Raw genomic sequence first — 15,049 nt, 5'->3', positions numbered from 1 at the left:
GACAAATGGCATCTTTCAAATGAATTTTTTGAAATCTGTAGAATTTCCAGTAAAATACCTTTGCATATAGTGGGCCATAAATAGTGAAATTAATTCTAGCACTTAAATTTAATGTAAAACTAAGAAATTCATATTGTCGAGTTCACAGAGAGCCATCATTGATCCTGCAGATAAAAGATGAAGAAAATATTTCCAGTGTAGTTTGGTAATTCTATGGAAACTCACAGGCTAACTCTTACTAGGTCACATTGCCTAAGAGGAGGGTGGGGATGGATGCTCAGCTCGTGCTGATGTTGGAATGCGGTGGTGATCGTGGTAGGAACTGCCCCCTACGTGACAGAACTGCCCCTCACCTAGAGGCAGTTTGTGTCCTCTCCCTTCTGTGGGTTTCTCAAGCCAGGCCCAGAAGTTTGCTTGTTTTAGTGTCTAGCCTCTACCGGGAGCTCATCACACTTGTACTTTTTCTGGATTGTACATTGCCTTTGTACTTAGCAGAATAATGGGAACATGGCTGGTATCAAGATACATTTGTTCACTGGATCAGCTAAACCACAGCAGGGTCTTACAACTTCCTCTGTGTTGTAGCAGGAAATTCCAAAGCAGGAGCCCTGAATAGTCCCTGGCAGAAGTTTCCATTGCCAGGGGCCCTGATGGGCCACCATCTCTGCACACTTAGGTCCCTTCTGGCACTTTGCACGAGGCGCAGAGGCTCCGTGGGAATCTGTGTGCTTTTAGAGGTCATTCTTTCCGAGGCCTGAGGAAGGTGCAGGGCAGTCATTTGGAATAAAGACCAAGAAGGACCCCAGGAAGAAAGTTCTGCAGGTTAACTTTGGAAGAGATTTTTACCTCTGAAAAAGGGAGGGATTTCTGTGCGCACACCCCTGCCACCCCCACTCCGGCTCCGCTCTATCACGTCCTGCCTAAACACCAAGCGCAAAGATGGCTTTTCAACCCCGCCAGTATTGTGAAAGCCTTGGAGTTGGATGAGTCATGTGGATGGATTGTACAGTATGAATTCTTTCTCAATGAAACTTAAAAAAATGCTGCTCTGCTCATTCGAGCTTGAAAGAAATCAACCTGAAGGAACTCCCTCTCTCTCTGTCTCTCTGTCTCTGTCTCTGTCTCTCTGTCTTTCACACACACACACACACACACACACACACACACACACACACACACACATACGTATTGTGTATGTGTAAGAGTCTGTTTGGAGGTAGGAACTGCAGAGACTGAAGATACAAATATTTAATTTGCTGGTGTTTAAATGTTCCCCAAATCGAAAGCATTTAGAAATGTGGTTGTTGTTATTTATACCTCTCATGAGTTTTACAGCTTTTTGTAAATCTCACAGAATTCCATTCAGTTATAATCAAGATGCTATTTTATTTTGATTGAAAAGAGTATGAAATCTTTATAATTATATAATATAGGCTATTACTTTGAAATGAAGTCCTTGGTCCAAAAGATTAAAATAAAATGAATTATTTGAGCAACTTTCAAAGACCAGTTGCTGGTGTAGAAATTGTAGCTGTAAACATTCCTTTTTCAGATCATGTATACAAAGTATCCTGGTCCTAGCTGCCTGCCTTTTCCTCTCACTCCCTCTGGGCAGCCCTCTAATACATCCTCTCTCTTTTGGAGTCCTGTTCGTGCCGCCTGCTGGATTTTGGCTTGATCTCGTGCGCGTCTTGTGCAGAAGACAGCATTTTGCAGCGCTTCTCCCCGCCTCCAGCCCTTCTCTTCTCTCTGCCTCCTCCTCTTTCAGGATGTTCCTCAGCCCTGTAGGGGTTAATACGGATGTTCCATTTAGAGCTGGGCACTCCGCAGTCACTGAGTCTCAGCACTTGGACCAGTTGTGAGTCTCTACATTACCCGCTGCTAATGCAGAAGAAGCTCTTCTGGCCAAGGTTGAGGGGTAAGCATTTAGACAGCGTATCTATTTAGCAAATAGTAGTGGATTTCCTCTTAGGACCTATGACCTCTGGATGGTGGCTTTTGACCGGGTTTACAGTTCCTGGCATGAATTCCTTCCTGGGGAGCAGGCCTCCAATCCGAGCAGTTGGTTACCCCCAGAACCATCCTGCCATTATTGCACAGTGCACACATGCTGCCTGGCATGTCCACATTGCGGTATCCAGAGTTCCTCACCCGGTAATAACACTACTAATGCCTCTTCTGTACTAGCAGCTCATATACAAAGCTATTACCACACTCTAGATAATGTATTAACTCTTCAGAGACAGGATCTCACAATGTGGCTCAGACTGGTCTTGAACTTCCAACCTTTCTGCCTGAGAGCTATATATTTCTTTTATTATCACACATACATTTCTTCTAAGTTTCCAGTATGTTTTTAAAAATTGAAAAGAAATCATTAAATGAAATGTATATATACCTTTCCAAAATAGTAATCTCTTACCACTGGTATTAGTTTTTGTAATATTTGTGTTATCTTTTGCTATGTAACAAATTAACTTAAAACAATAAACATTTATTTATCAAGAATTCAAGTCTCAGGGCTGGAAAGATGGCTCATTGGCTAAGAGTACTTGCTGTTCTTCTAGAGGACCTGGGTTTGGTTCCTAGAACCCACATGGTGGCTCATAACCCTCTGTAACTTTAGCTCCAGGGAATCCAACACCCTCTTCTGGTCTCAGCAGGCACACACATGGCATACACACACAGACACATACATGTAAATAAAATAATACAAATGAATGTTGAAAGAAGAATTTTAAGTGTGGCCTTCTTGGACACTTGTGTCATAGGTGTGTCTGTGTCAGACAAGGGACGCAGTCTTGTTTAAAGGCTAGAATGACCTGGTCAGGAGCAGGTTCCAGTTCCTTAAGGGCAGTTGGACGGAGCTCCTTAATATGAACGTGGATCTAGAGCGGCTCAGTGTGCAGCTGGCTCCCATCAGAGCAACTAGAGAGTAAGAGAAGGCACGCGAGATGAAAGCCACAGTTGTGAGCCTCCTCTTGAAAGCAAGATCCCTTTATCACAGCTGTTAAAATTAAAGTTATACCCAAAGGAAGGGGATTTTACAAGAAAGTGAGTACCAAAGGCAGGAGTAACTGGGAGTCATCTCGGAGCCTGCATACCATGTTTCTCTCAGAAAGTTCTGTATAATATGTGTTTTAATTTAGATTTAATTTGTACTACTGACTCTGGGGTATCTTGAAAATACTAGTGATACTCAAAGATAAAGTAGATGAAAGACTGGGTGACAGTGCACCGCACTATTGTCTCACTTTCTGTCTCCCTCCCCTGTCTAGGGTGACTCAAACTCATTAAAACAGCTGCTGGAGCTGGGGGTGCTAGGACCTGGAGTCCAGGCTGAGGCCAGAGGGCTGCTTGACTTTTGGAGTTTTAAGCCAGTCAGGAATGAATGAAATGAGATCCCATCTCAAACAAAATTGCAGTTAGGAGAAACTGAGAAGGTGGGTGGGACGGGGCCAGAAGTAGCAGCTCTTGTATCCTAGGTACCAAAACATTGCCACATGTCACGCCCAGCCACCAAAGAGGCTAGGAAATGTCGTCTGAGCAGCATTGGACTCGAACCCATTTTACCGTGGAAGAAAGGAGTGCAAGTGTTGAAGGGGAAGTCAGGAGTGTCTGCCGAAGCTTTCGGTGGCACAAAAGTGGGAACCACACGGTTGCATGTGATGTAGTCCACCCACAGCCGAGCGAATCCTGACCCCACTCAGCTGCTTACTCGTTTTTGTTTTGGTTTTGTTTTTAAAATTTATTTTTATGTGTCTGGATGTTTTGCCTGCATGTCTATAAGGGCACCATGTGTGTACCTGGTGCCTGCAGAGGCCAGAAGGGGTGTTGAGTTCACTGGGACTGGAATTTGAAATGATTGCTAGCTGCCACGTGGGTGCTGGGAATCAAACGTGGATCCTTTGGAAGAGCAGCCAGTGCTCTTAAACATTGAGTCATGTCTCCAGCCCCAGAGCTGACGATCTTAACTAACACTGGTGGTTACTAACTAGGTTATGGGGTTTCACAAACCTCTAAGAGACTGAGAGGAAGCCTAGGGAAAGGCAGGCACCCCAGCAGCCGTGAAAACTGAGGGCAGAACGTCCAGTAGCCAGCATAGACGTACAACAGACTGAGGCAAAGGCAAGCTGGCAGCACCGAGGAGTGTGATACAGGGGCAGGAGTCCTGGGAACTGGGGGGGGGGGGGGGGGGGGGGGGCCTGGAGGCTTTGTACCACACAGGAAAACGCTGACATTGACTGACGATGATGGAGAACTCTCTCCACTGTGGTTGAAAGAAAAAGGATTTGGGCACTCTAAACTTTGGAGTTAAGCTTCATCAACTAGCCAGGAAATTCATTTGTGTAGAACATTCTATAAAAATACTGTCAAGTAAAGGAGCGGTCCCTCTCCTCACTGTATTCTTCATCCTTATTAATTATTATTTCCATGCTGTTCCTATAGGAAGATGTTTTCCAAAGCCCATTTCTGGGGTCTGGGAGTATTTGGTACTAGTGAGTTCTTTGTTTTTAAAGGAGGTGTTTATATCTGTTAATTACAAACATTACAGATTGTAATCACAGAGCAGTTACCCCCACCTGTACCTCATCATCCTATAAGGAGCAGAACTTTTTGGTTTCAGGCAGTATTGTTGGAGATATGGTTATCAAAGTGTTCTCTTGTTTTCACACACTTGAAGTCCACCTGCATCCTATCTTGTTTTACAGATGTTAACTTTGAATATTCTTTCCCATTCATACCTGCGGCAAGCTCTCACCCATTTGAGATTTGGGTCCATCACAAAGTCAATTCTATCATACATGTAAAACACCATCAATAACAGGAAACACTGCTACAAAAGCATTAGTCCATCCAAGTTTAAGTTTACTATATGAAAGGCTTTGTTGAGGGATTGAGAATGCTACAGATGGGAAAATATTTGGAAACATTTGTCTGACTATGAGCTAGTATTTAGGATACATAAAGAATGTCATTGGGAGCCGGGCGGTGGTGGCGCACGCCTTTAATCCCAGCACTCGGGAGGCAGAGCCAGGCGGATCTCTGTGAGTTCGAGGCCAGCCTGGGCTACCAAGTGAGTTCCAGGAAAAGGCGCAAAGCTACACAGAGAAACCCTGTCTCGAAAAACCAAAAATAAAAAAAAAAAAAAAAAAAAAAAAAAAAAAAAAAAAAAAGAATGTCATTGGGGCGGTAGTGGTGCACGCCTTTAATCCTAGTACTGGAGGCAGAGGCAGGCGGATCTTTGTGAGTTCAAGGCCAATCTAGTCTACAGAGCGAGATCCAGGAAAGGCACAAAGCTACACAGGGAAACCCTGTCTCGAAAAACCAAAAAAAAAAAAATAAAAAAAAAAAACAGCCGGGCGATGGTGGCGCACGCCTTTAATCCCAGCACTCGGGAGGCAGAGGCAGGCAGATCTCTGTGAGTTTGAGGCCAGCCTGGTCTACAAAGTGAGTTCCAGGAAAGGCACAAAACTACAGAGAAACCCTGTCTCGAAAAAAAACCAACAACAACAAAAAAAAACAAAACCCAAAATTGCCAAAATTCAGCACTGGGGATGGGAGATGTAGTTCAATGGTAGAGTTCTTACTTAGCATGAATTTTTGTGTTCCTCCCTGAAACATTTAAAAAAAAAAAAAAAGCTATAAACAACAAATGTTAAAAAAAAAAAAACTAATTGAAAGATAGTAAAAGGCATGAAGAGAGAAAGACTTCATTAAAGATGCTGTCTATAACCCTGTTAGGAAAATACAAATTAAGATGAGAGGAATATATGTGTATATATGGAATATATATTATATAATAGATATATATTATGTTATAGTAATAATAACATTGTATTATATATGATAACATACATATTAATGATACACTATATTATGTATATATACATGTATGTATGTATAAGTGTGTGTGTATGTATATATATATATATATACATACACACACACACACACACACACACACACACACACACACACACACACATGTCAGAGTTTTCATTGTTGTGACACATGGCCCAGGAAAGAACTTGAGGAAGCTTTGAAGGTTTCAGCCCATCCACCTCTGTTGTGGTGAGTTGAGCATCATGGAGATGTTCACATGATCTCAAAGCTGAGAGAAAGAAGAGCCTGGAATAGCATATACCATTCAAGGGAAGTCCCCCATGACTCCTTCTTCCATCTAGGTCCCACCTCCAAAAGGTTTCACTTCCTAATATTGCCATCAAATGATGAAACCATTACTTAGGTAAGAGCCCTCATGGCCCAGTCACCTCTTGTTAATTAGATTCACTGCTTAGGGACCAAACCTTTGGTCCATAAACTTTTTATTTTAGGCTATGAAAATGGCTAAGATCAAAAACTGTGAAAATGCTAACTGCTGGCATGGATGCAAAGAAACTCACAGATCCATTGCACTGCTAGGAAATGTAGGATGGGTAGGTGCTCTGGGGAACACCTCAGCAGATTATTGTTTTCTTAAACAAACTAAATATCCCACTGCCACACGACTCAGTTGTTGCACACTGGGGGTATTTATTCCAGAGAAACAAAAACCCAGACACAAATTCCACAGTGACGTGGTGATGTTCCCAGACTGGAACATTTCAGAATCTCTTCAGCGAATAAATGATCAAAGCACAATTCAGTGAATACTACTCAGTGATGAAAAGGAACTAGCTCACGGCTGAGGCCACAGCTGGATGAACTGTGCTGAGTGAAACAAGCCAGGCCAGAGGAGTTGCATACCACATTAGTCCATGCATATAGCACTGTTTTAAATGATTGAATCACAGAAAGGGATGACAGATTCAATCCCAGGGTTTAAGGAAAGTATGAAGGAGGACAGTGGTTATGATTGTAAAACGGCGGTCCAACAAATTTGTGTAATAGTGGCACAGTTACGTATCTTACATCATCGTCAGAATCCTATGCCATAGATGTGCAAGTTAATTACCATTGGAGGAAGCTGGGTAAAGGGTAGACTGGGTCTCTTAGGATTGTTTCTTGCAAGTGCACGTAGAAACACAATTTCCAACTGAAATACTACTTAAAATTATAAACTCTTTAGAACTCCACTAGACTGTGAACTCTGAGGATGAGGGTAGGGTGGGAGGTGAGAAGAGGGATCTACAGCAGCTAATCTAGTACCTGAGTGTAAGATACCTGGAGACGATGACATGGTGCTTAGGGACCCATTCTACAAGCCATGGCTGACAGGATGCCAGAACAGTGCTGATCCAGTCTATAGCAGCTAGAAATATTTAGTTTAAAAAAAAAAAAAAGGCCTAGGTGGTGGTACACACCTTTAATCCCAGTGCTTGGGAGGCAGAGGCAGGGGGATCTCTGAGTTCAAGGCCAGCCTGATCTAGATAGTGAGTTCCAAGACAGCCAAGGCTTCACAGAGAAACCCTCTCTTGGAAAACTAAAAAAACAAAAACAAAACAAAACATAAACCCAGTCTGCGGGAGGGCCTGGAGAGATGGCACCTGTTCTTGTAGAGGACCCCAATTCAGTGCTCAGCACCACATGGTGGTTCACAACTCTCTGTACCTCCAGTTTTAGGAGATCTGACCCCCTCTTCTGACCTCTGCAGGCAAAACATGGGTACACATAAAACCAATAAATGAATAAATAAATATTTTAGGGAAATTTTTGTTTCGTGTATAAAATTTCAGTAAGAAACTGTAAAATGACAAGATTATATCCACCTTACATGGAATCAAAAACAGCATAAATAAAATTTAAAACAATCTGAGGGAAATATACCTGTCTCCATGAAGCCTGTAGTTTTTTGTTTGTTTGTTTTCAAGACAGGGTTTCTTTGTGTAACAGCCCTGGCTATCCTGGGACTCTGATTTGTAGATCAGGCTGGCCTTGAACTCACAGAGATCCGCTTGCCCCTGTCTCCTGAGTGCTGGGATTAAAGGAATGTGCCACCACTGCCCAGCGAAGCCTGTAGTTTAGCTGAAGCGGAAAATAATAATCATAGTGCATTTAAATTGCTAGGAGATGTAGGTACTGTAAGGAAGAAAACTAAAGCAATGTTTAGGGGGTAAAGCTAGGACAAGAACTACAGTAGCAGTGAATTGCAAGTTTAAGTAGGTTGAAGACAGAGCAGGAGCATTTATACCAAGTCCTGAAGGAAGTAAGGGAGCTAGCCTTGTGATGGAACATCAATTAAGAGAATACAATGGTTATCATATTTAAGTTTGAGATACTAAAGGAATGTCTCCCAATGGACATTGCCACCTATTCTAAATTTATAATGCACTTGCAGTTGTATGAGGGACAGTTATATCATATTAGGCGTAATAATGACCTGGTTAAATATGTAATGTGTCTGCAATTGTACATGGGATAGTTACATCATGTTTAGGTATTATTTTGACCTGATTGTTGTTTTCATTTGGAAATTAATCGTGACATAAGGAGATATGATTGTGTCAAGTTGATAAGGGGTGGACTTGTGATGGCCGTTCTTGATTGTCAACTTGACTGTATCTGGAATGAGCTACAATACAAAAATGGAGGGCATACTTGTGAGAGATTATTTTTGCTTAGTTTGAAATGGGTGAATCCACCTCCAGTCTGGATTTTTGTGTTAGGAAGATACACACCTTTGATCTGGATCTTGAGGAGGGAAGGCACACCTTTAATCTGGGCCACACACTCTGCTGGAAACCAATATAAGGACATGGAAGAAGGAAGCTTTTGCTCTTTGCCTGCTTGTTCCTGCCTTGCTAACACATCCATTCCTTCACTGGCATTGAAGCCTACTTCTTTGGGATTCCAGCATATACTGAAGACCAGCAGAGACATCCAGCCTTGTGGACTGAGCAACTACTGGATTCTTGGACTTTCCATTCACAGCCAGCCATTGTTGGATTAGCTGAACTGCAGCCTGTAAGTCATTCCAGTAAATCCCATGTGTGTGTGTGTGTGTGTGTGTGTGTGTGTGTGTGTGTGTGTGTGTGTGTATGAGAGAGAGATTCATCTATAAGTTCTGTTACTCTAGAGAACTGTAATGTAGCTACTATCAGTATAGACCTGGAGGAGGAAAGCTTCAAGGAGGAATAAGCTCCCCACATAAACTTTCAAGGACTAGCAAAGGAAAGAAGGTATTGGTAGAATACGAATGAGTAAGGAGAGCAATTTGTGAGGACTTCCAGGGGCACTAAGAGTGGAGAAGGTGTTGAGCCGTTTATCTTTTACTGATTGAAGTGAGAGGTCATTGTTGGATTTGGAGTAGAAGAATGCCATGACCCAACCTATTGAAAAGAGCAATTCTGGGGTCTGGAGAGATAGCTCAGCATTTAAGAGCACTGGTTGTTATAGCAGAGATCTTGGGTTCCCAGAACAACATGGTGGTTCCCAACTATCCCCAACTCCAGTTCCAAGGGATCCAATACCCTCTTTTGACCTCCAGGGGCAGCAGGCATACATGGTGCACATATGTCGTGTGCAAAACACTCCAACACATGAAGTCTAAAAATTAAAGTTAGAAAGGATCATTCTGGCTCTATTGAGATGAGGCAGTTGAGGACCAATGGTGAGGAGGAGGAGAGAGAACAACCCCGGCTGGAGAGGCCTCTGCAGTTAAGATTGCACACTGGTCTTGCAGAGGACCCATTCCCAGCACCCAAAATGGGTGGCTCACAGCCACCTGTAGTTCTAACCGCAGAGGATCGGAACCCTCTTCTGGCACTGTGGACATCTGCATTCACATACACACTCCCTTATACACACACGTAATCAAAAATACGATGAAACTCGGGGACACGAGAAAGCACAACCTTGAAGCTGTCTCGGTGCTCCTGGCGTAAGAGGTGACAGTGACACAGAGAGGGAGGTGCTGGAGTGTGGTTGAGTGATCCCTCCGTGTTCAGGTGGTTGTTTTGTGTGCTGTGGTTGTGGGCTGGAGCCTGGGACTTGTGCATACTAAGTAAACCCTCTGCCTCTTCTCCGCCTCTCAGCCCTGGGATGGATGGATAGGTGGGTGGATGGGGGGGTGGGGGTGGATGGGTGAGTGGGTGGATGGATAGGTGGGTGGATGGGTGGATGGATAGGTAGGTGGGTGGGTGAGTGAATGGATAGGTAGGTGGATGGGGGGGTGAAGGTGAGGGGGTGGATGGGTAAGTGAGTGGATGGATAGGTGGGTGGATGGGGGTGGGGGTGGATGGGTAAGTGGGTGGGTGAGTGGATGGATAGGTAGGTGGATGGGTGGGTGAGTGGATAGACAGGATGGGATGGTGGGGGTGAGATGAGAACAGGATTTCTTGTCAGATTGGATGAGGAAAATGATGGCAACTCCAAGGTGTTTGGAGCTGGGGACTTGCTAGGAAGGAATAAGCATCAATAATGCAGCTCTGAGGGGAAGTGGGAGAAGAATGTTGAATTCTAGATGTCCACATTTCCAATTGAAAATTCAAGTCTGGAGTTCAGAGGGATGAATACAAGCGGAGATACACATTTGAAAGTTGTGTTTAAGCTGAGACTGAATGAATGAAGTTTAGTGAAGAGACCAAGAACTGAGCCACTGGGACCATTTCAGAGGCCAGAGAAAGGAGAGGAGCCTGCTGGCGGAGACTGGGAAGTGTGGACTAGAGAAAAGGGAAGAAACCCAGGGGTGAACAGTCCTGGAAGCTGTGGTGGTATTGTGTTCCCCAAAATATTGTGCACCCTAATAAACTTACCTGGGGTCACAGAACAGAACAGCCACAATATTAAACATAGAGGATAGGCAGTGGTAGCACACGCCTTTAATCCCAGCATTCCAGAGGCAGAAATCCCTCTGGACCTCTGTGAGTTCAAGGCCACATTGGAAACAGCCAGGCATGGTGGTGATACACGCCTTTAATCCCAAGAAGTGAGCCTTTAATCCCAGGGAGTGATGGCAGAAAGCAGAAAGGTATATAAGGAGTGAGGACCAGAAACTAGAAGCATTTGGCTGGTTAAGCTTTCAGGCTTTCGAGCGGCAGTTCAGCTGAGATCCATCCTGGATGAGGACTCAGAGGCTTCCAGTCTGAGGAAACAGGATCAGCTGAGGAGTTGGCAAGGTGAAGTGGCTGTGGCTTGTTCTGCTTCTCTGATCTTCCAGCATTCACCTCAATAACTGGCCTAAGGTTTGGTTTTATTAATAAGATCTTTTAAGATTCGTGCTACAGGAAGCCATGTGGACAAAGTGTTCATGGAGGAGGGAGTGGGGATCTGCATAGGTCAGGTGAGCTCTGAGAACTGGCCTTTGAATTAGCAAAGGGACACGGCTGGTGGCCTCCAGAACAGAGGGGGAGTACTTTACTCACTACTGAAATGTATGATCCATTAAAAGGACAAAATGAAGGATTTGTTCTCATTTGGTTCCTGAGAAAGTTAAGCATGGCATTAAATTATAATCCAACAGTCCCATTCCATTTCTAGGTATGTTTCTCCCAAAATGGAAAGAGCAGGAGTTCACACAGATAGATGCGTGAAAGTGTAGCAACGTCATCCTCAAAAACCAGAAGGTAGAAAGCCCAAATCTTCATCCAGACCAGAATTGAGTAGGTAAACACAATGTGGGCTTTCCCTACAATAGAAGATGGGGCCAGGGGATTTCTAGACCTGATGTTGTATACTCATCATCCTAACTTTGGGAGGCTGAGGCAGGAGGACCACCAGGAGTTTGAGTCCAGCCTGGGTTACAAAATGAGACCCTGTCTCAAAACACAAACAGAAAAAAATATAATGGCATAACATTTATGAATCTGGAAAACATACCAAGTGAGAGGAACCAGACATAAAAGGACAAATATTATATGTTGGCATGTGAAGTGCCTAAAATAAGCCCAGAGAGACAGAGTTCAATAACACAGGCTACAAGAGGCTGGACAGGACAGGACAGAGAGGGGTAGTTCAGTCAGTGTAGAGAAAAAGGGTCCAGAAATGGACAGTGTATGCTAGTGTATAAGAAATGTCTGTTACTAAATTATAGACTGACAAAAATCTTGAAATAGTACATGCAATTAACCCAGAGTTTTCTGAAAGTGTAGAGTTGGAGTGAGGGTATAGCTCAGCAGCAGAGCACTTGAATAGCATGTGCCAAGGACCTAAGTTCAATCCCCTGTGCATAGTTAAAAAGTGTAAGGAAGCCGAGCATGGTGGTGCATGCCTTTAATCCCAGCACTCAGGAAGCAAAAGTAAATAAAGAAGAAAAAAAAATTTTTTCCCCATTGTTTCTGTTCTAGGTCAGTTTTAGGCATCGTCTGTGGTGACTTCAATCTCCTTGTAGATTCTTTGGTGCATGTTTCTTACACTCCTTTGTAGCTCATACTGTAATCATCACAATTAAAGAAAATATGTCCCTGAATATACCAGCCGTTATCATCAGGAGAGAACCAGTTATTACAGTGAGTCAACTAAAGTGTTAGACGACCTTGAACTTGGGGTATTCTTGCCTCTGCTTCCTCAGTGCTGCACTACAGTGTTAGCATGCTCACAAGAGTATATCATTTAAATACTATATTTTAAAGTAATGTGTGTACCCTAAGGAAAACTATTCTCTCAAATAATGGTTTTTGAAAACAATGTCTCAAGTGCACGTCAATAATTTTCTTGCTAAAACAGCATTTCTGCTAATGCCACAGAGCTGATAGGGAGGATGCCTCGAGGCCTGGGAGGTTCTGTGGTGCGGGGTACTTAACAACCGTGACAACTCAAGAATTATAAGCAGCCTCGCCTCCTAGACTGGGATCCGCTGGCAGCATTGTGTCTACTGGCAAACCCTTCGGCATTCTGCTTCCGCCAGAGCCGGGCCGTGATGGGCTAGGAAATGTTCACAGAACGTTTTCAGGTCTTGGTGGTATCTGTATTTAAAACAGCTTCCCCTATTCCTCTCAAAAGCCACCATTCTAAAATATGTCGCAAATTTAAAATAAAATAACAAAACATGAGTGTAAAATTGCTTCTCAGTCTTGATGAAACGAAGGCTGGTGTGTTGTGGTGGCTGGGGGGCAAGCTCTCACTGCTCTGTGTGATTTCAGAGGTGAATTTCGATGGCTGGAAGATAGATGGATGCCAGATGCAGTTTGACAGAGATTCAGGCAGCTGCTCCAAGGCTAGGTTTCATTAGCTGGTGAATGCGGCGGCGGTGGCGGCACTGTGGAGCCCACATGCCAAAACGACCGTGAGAGCAGTGGAGCAATACAATATTCACAAGTGATTTTAATCTCGGGGATTGTCACCCAATCAGGTTCCATGTTATTAAAAACAATGCATTTGAGCCAGGAGAGGGCCCAAGTCTTTGTCCACTTGGGCAAGAAAATTTTACTTCTTTTCATTTTTTGTTTGTTTGTTAGTTTCAAAACAACAACCACAAAAAAGTTCATTAAACCCATATGGGTAGTTTGCAATTAAAAATCATGTCCAACTCCCTAGTGCGCACACCCTTCCTAAGAGATGTCACAGCCAGGCAGATATGCCTCAATAAATGGAACCAACGACTATGTTAAATGAAAGTCTCGCCAGGCCTCATCCAGTGTTAAAGTTGTCCCTGCTGTCACTGTCCCTCAGTTCTCCAAAACAAGCCAACAGTGACATAACAGAACACAAGTCTACACGGGAGAAAGCCTACGTGGTTTTGAGACCATGTGATCTGCATAGTTAGTGTTGAAACATATGGACCTGGCCACATAGTAATGAGCTTCAAAAAGTTCTAATGCAAGATTTTTGCTCTAACTCCTAGTGGGGTCATAAGTAACGTCGACACTGACTCCAGATAGCAAGCTTCAGTGCATCTGTCTGTTGTCTGCAGAAGGGAGCCTGTATTTAGTGTATTTTTTAAACTAGTTAAACTACCTTTGCAAAGGAGGGCTGTGACCTAATGTATCGGTGATACAACCACTTCATGGAGGGTAATTTTGTTCATCAAAAGTAACGCACAATTGCTGATTGGTTGGACGTGTACGTATTTGAGTACTGATCCTGCAGCAGCCCCTGCTTTTCTTTTAGTCTTAGGAATGCCTCACATATCATGGCTCTGAGTCATTACGGAGTACTTCCCTTCAAATCCGTATGTGCTCAACTCGTAACAGCAGTGGGAGTTGTTCTTGGAGGTGAATGGCTTCTATTGTTCTTCAGGGTTTTTATTAGTATTTTACTTAGTAATAGTTATTTTTTAGTCTGTAAAACGGTTAAAGGATTTGGGAATAAACGCTGAGTTAGAAAGCCTGTATGTTCAAGAATAAATGATAACATTAATGAATGACCGTATGGTGCCCTTCTCAGTTTGGATGCATTCTTGGTTGGGTTATGTTGCCTCCGTGTTCTCTGAAGTTTTATTTTCTCAGAGCAAAGCTCTCAGCTGTGAATTTGTACTTGAATTAAAAGGAATACTGTTTGAGCTTGAGAGATAGCTTGGCAGTCAAGAGCCCTGGCTGCTCTTCCAGAGGACCCAGGTTAGTTTCTCAGCACCCACATGGCAATTCACAGTTATCTGTAATTGTAATCCCCAGTTCCAAGGGATCCAGTGTCTTTTGACCTCCGAGGGACCAGGAACCCATAATGCAGTCATACGTGTAGGCAAAACACCCATATACATAAAAATTTTAAAAATAAAGGGAGCAGTAGCTTAGGTGATGTGGTTTTGCTTCATCTGAATCTTAGGGAGTTACTTTATGGCCATCACCCGCCCCCATCTTCATCCTAGCTCCCCTCTCTTCCTCTGAGGTGACCCTAACGATTGAGACATTAACAAGGCTTTATGTATAGACTCCTTGGGTAGAGGGTGACTGGGCTCATGGAAGTGTTCAGCCCACACACTCAGTTGCTGTGGCCTCCCTAGGCTCAGATGGCATTTCTCTTTGAAGGCCCTACCAACCTGTCTCAGTTCTTGGGTTTTCATATTTGCTCTCACCCATTTTACTCCGCTTTGCCCTGTGTGTGATCTGACCCTTGTCTGCCATAGATGTGAGAACAGCACAGGACTCCTTCACCTCAGAGTTGTCCTGCCCTGCCAGAGGCTAAGCTGTCCCCTCACAGGGTGTCCTGGAGGAGCAGGGAACAGCAGGTG

General features: G+C 43.7%; 1 protein-coding gene across 4 annotated transcripts in view; it reads left to right on the top strand.

Moving 5' to 3' along the window:
- The window catches only part of Sertad2 (SERTA domain containing 2), a 114,139-nt gene that overhangs the window by 53,203 nt on the left and 45,887 nt on the right, over positions 1 to 15,049 (top strand). For 2 of the 4 annotated variants that reach the window (XM_052734747.1, XM_052734745.1), the window contains exon 2: positions 8,798 to 8,907. The exons of the other annotated variants lie outside the window; for them this stretch is intronic. The gene's annotated coding sequence lies outside the window, so the exon portion shown is untranslated. The remainder of the gene's footprint in view (positions 1 to 8,797; positions 8,908 to 15,049) is intronic. 4 annotated transcript variants of the gene reach the window in all.

Source organism: Peromyscus californicus, unplaced genomic scaffold, assembly GCF_007827085.1.
Source record: "Peromyscus californicus insignis strain IS unplaced genomic scaffold, ASM782708v3 Scaffold_13__1_contigs__length_99412109, whole genome shotgun sequence".
Lineage (NCBI taxonomy): Eukaryota > Metazoa > Chordata > Mammalia > Rodentia > Cricetidae > Peromyscus > Peromyscus californicus.
Note: the sequence above shows the minus strand (reverse complement) of the source record. Positions and strands in the feature narration are given on the sequence as shown.